This window comes from Dipodomys merriami, unplaced genomic scaffold (genome assembly GCF_024711535.1).
Source record: "Dipodomys merriami isolate MVZ:Mamm:240054 unplaced genomic scaffold, mDipMer1.0.p SCAF_1436, whole genome shotgun sequence".
Lineage (NCBI taxonomy): Eukaryota > Metazoa > Chordata > Mammalia > Rodentia > Heteromyidae > Dipodomys > Dipodomys merriami.
The window spans coordinates 20,501-24,813 of NW_027202756.1; the positions used below are offsets into that span (position 1 = coordinate 20,501).

Consider the following 4,313-nt stretch of genomic DNA (forward strand, 5'->3'; position numbering starts at 1 on the left):
ACTAAAGCTACCAGCACAACTATGTTTATTGCAGCATTATTTACCATAGCCAAGATATGGAACCAGTGCCCCTCAGTAGATGAATGGATCAAGAAAATGTGGTATATATACACAATGGAATTTTGTGCCTCCATCAGAAAGAATGACATTGCCCCATTTGTTAGGAAATGGAAAAACTTGGAAAAAATTATATTAAGTGAAGTAAGCCAGGCCCAAAGAAACATAGGTCCCATGGTTTCCCTTATTTGCAATATATAGTATATGTATAAGTCAAGCAAAAAAGATTCAGATAATGTGATGTTAAGAAAATTAACCCTTAGATATGCATTTAAATGTTTTTTTTCTTTCATGCATTTGTTTCTAACGCATTTATAAGATTATTTCTTTGTTGCTTTGTATGTCCCTCCCTCACAGTATAACCCCTGCTTTCACTATATTTGATGTCGGTATAATCTGTGGAGGAGATGGGGAAAAAGAAGTCGTTTAAGGATACAGGTGGACCCGTTGCAACAATGAGAAGTACAAGTTGTCATGTCGAAAACGAACTTTACAACTTTGGTGGGGGGGGGGGGGAGGAGCCGGGGGAGGAGGCTGGGAAGAGATGTGAAGAGTCAACAAAGGAAGAGGCTGCAATGCTTGATAAGAAATGTACTCATTATCTTGCCCATGTAATTGTAACCCCTCTGTACAGTATGTTCACAGAAAATAAAAATAAAAATAAAAAAAGAAAAAAAGAAAAATATGGTTGTAAAATTTCACGACAATTCTTTTGAACTTCCTTTTTTTTCAATTGTGCAGTTTAAAAAAATCAATTGCACTTTAGATATAAAAAATATTCTGTGCAAGTGAAGGGTAAACAAAGGAGGAGGCTGCAATGCTTGGTAAGAAATGTATGCATTATCCTGCCCATGTAATTGTAGCCCCCCTATACAGTATGTTCTCAAATAAAATAAAATACAATTAAAAAAAAAAGAAAATATTCACCACCTATTCCTGGCAACATAGGAAAAGATAATTATTAATCCCAATCCTTTATAAGTTCAGATTTAATTTCTAGAGTGGTGGGTAGATATTTTTATACAATTGTGATAACTTCTATTCCTAAATAATTACTTCAGGAGCTATTTGGCATGGAGGTGGTTTGGTTTTACCATGGCTGGAGAGATGAATGAAATATTTGTAATACAAATACATTTTATTTAACAAAAAAAAAATATTCTGTGCTCAATTCAGCATCACATACACTAACATTGGAACGATACAGAGAAGATTAGCATGGCACCTGCACAAGGATGACATGCAAATTCGTGGAGTGTTCCATATTTTTACAACAGAAGCTGGAGGGGATGTGGCCACAAGGGAACCATACAGCATTGTTGGTGGGAATGTAAACGTGTTCAACCACTTTGGAAAGCATTATGGAGGTTCCTCAAAAGATTCCCCATAAAGCTCCCCTTTGACCCAGCAATCCCACTTTTGGGAATTTACCTAAATGACCACAAACAAGACCATACTAAAACTACTATCACAACTATGTTTATTGCAGCATTATTTATGATAGCTAAGATATGGAACCAACTTAGATGTCCCTTCTAGATGAATGGATCAAGAATATGTGGTATATATACACAATGGAATTCTATGCCTCCATCAGAAAGAATGACATTGCCCCATTTGTTAGGAAATGGAAAGACTTGTAAAAAATTATATTAAGTGAAGTCAGCCAGGCCCAAAGAAAATTGCCAGTGGGTTTACAAAGTTGTGTTTAATACCACTTCTATGATGGCTTAATGCTTTGTAAACAGAAGTCATTAGAGAAATGCAATTCAAAATTACTATGATACTACTTCATAACTATTATAAACCTCATCAAAAAAAATCAAAAGAACCAGGTGTGGTGGTAAAGGCTTGTAATTCGAAGCGTTTAGGAGGTAGGAGTAAAAGGATTTGGGTCTGAGGTCATCTTGGGTCCTGCACACAGTAAAAACCTGCCCTTTTAAAAAACTCAAAAGGTAATAATGTTGGCTGATGAGAGTGTGGAGAAAGGGAAACTTTCTACACTCTTGGTCAAAATACAGGTTAGTATTCTCCTTGTAGAAAGTAGTATGCAGTTTTCTAAAGAAATCCAAAGTTGAAATATCATCTGATCCACCAATCATGTGATTATTTCTCTCTGAGTAACTTGTATATATATATCTGTATTTCATTGTTATTCACATTATTCACAAAAGCCAAGATATAAATTGAAGTTAAGTGTTCAACTACAGACTAATAAACTGTGGTGCATGCACAAATATATTTTTATGTTTCATCCTTAAAACGAGACTTCTCCCATTATCCACAACCTATAATGACTTGAATGATGTATTCTAAATGAGGTAAAATGTTGTCTTCTGATTTTTGTAAACACACACACACACACACACACACACACACACACACACACATACACACACACACACACACACACACACACACCTCAAACATTAAGAGAGAATTTTTTAAAGTAGAATTGCTGGGGCATTTAGGTCATAATGTAGAAAATAGTAGAGATACAGGATGAACCGCTATAGATTTGTAATTTACAACATGAGGATACAGGGGACAACACTGGCCTTACATAGGAATGAAGCTAAATAAGTAGGAGTTGTTATTCCTTATAGGGGTTGCTCTTTTGGGTGTTCTTCCTCCAGTAATGGATAAGAGAAACATAATTCTTTAAATATACCTCCCTGTTTGCAGAAATAATAACAAACAATACAGCAATAATTTTGTATGCTCAACATAGGACAAAATGTCAAATTAAAATACATGAGATTATCCTTGGTGTAAACTAATTATTACAAATAAGGGAAACTCTGGGACCTATATTTTTTTAAGTCTGGCTTACTTAATATAATTTTTTTTCAAGAACTTCCATTTCCTTACAAATGAGGTGGTATCATTCTTTCTGATGAAAGCATAGTATTCCGTGAGTGTGTGTGTGTGTGTGTGTGTGTGTGTGTGTGTGTGTGTGAGAGAGAGAGAGAGAGATTTTCTTGATCCATTCATCTACTGAGGGGCCTCTAGATTGATTCCATATCTTATCTATGGTAAATAATACTGTGATAAACATAATTGTGCTGGTAGCTTTACTGTGGCATTGCTTGTGGCCACATGGTTAAATGCCCAGAAGTGAGATTACTGGGTAATAGAGGAGCATGATTGTGTACATCAAGGATAATCTTAGTAGATGAGCAGAATAGCCCTCTAGCTATGTACATATGACCGTATAAGATGATTCCAAGTGAAATGAACTCCAAGACATGTTTTTTGTTGTTGTTGTTCTTAATGTACTGCATGATTTCTTTTTATCCTTTTGTGTTTTCCCCACCTATAGTTTATCCTCTGTAGTCGCTGTATTTGGTTTTGATTAACATTTGATTAATATTTAATATTTAGTCACTGTATTTGATTTTGAATAACCCTGGTTATTGTAAATATGTTGATATGAACTAGGTTAGGGAAAGGGAAAAATGGTGAGACAAAGGACAAGGGAGAGAAGACAATATGTTGGAAATAATCTTGGAGGGGCTGTTGGGAGGGAAGAAGGAGAAAAATGGGGGAAGGGATAACAAATTAGAAAAGAAATAAATTCATTACCTTATTTAGGTAACTATAATCCCTCTGTACATTACCTTGACAGTAAAATTTAAATAAAAAAAATAAAATAAAGAATGGATGAGAAGGGGAAACAAAGGAGGAGGCAACAATGCTTGATAAGAAATTTATTCATTATCTTGCCCATGTAATTGTAATCCCTCTGTACGATATTTTCACAATAAAAATAAACTAAAATAAAATACATGAGAGCAGCAATACAGGATATGGGACTGGGGAAAATACTATACTAAGAGTAGAACAGATGTGGAGAGCAGAAATTTTACTTTAACATAGGAAGTAATTAACTAGCATACAGATTTTCAGCCTCATATCAGTAACTAATCAGCAAACCAATAGAGATAAAATAGAAAACTAAACAATAAAGATGAAGACACAACTTGGACCAAAAATAACAAATGACACAATTAGGAAACAAATAACAAGCTGGTAAGTTTAAAAATATTAACTATAATTCTATTAACAGTTGTTTACATCACAATTTGTTAGAACTGTAATTTAAATCACAGTTTAGTACTATATCATTTTAATAATTTACTTATTATTGATTTCTTAATGTTGAATCCTTAATATATAATTTTACTTTTAGCAGCTATAGAAAAGAAGAAAGTGAATCTAATTTTAATAATATAGTTCATGAATTGTAAAATTGA

At 33.9% G+C, this 4,313-nt stretch overlaps 1 non-coding gene across 1 annotated transcript; it reads left to right on the forward strand.

Annotated features, from left to right (window-relative positions):
* Nucleotides 1-1,220: 1,220 nt before the first annotated feature.
* LOC138826564 (U6 spliceosomal RNA) lies at nucleotides 1,221-1,327 on the forward strand. Its single transcript, XR_011371756.1, has one exon. It is a non-coding gene; the product is annotated as a U6 spliceosomal RNA (small nuclear RNA).
* Nucleotides 1,328-4,313: the final 2,986 nt, after the last annotated feature.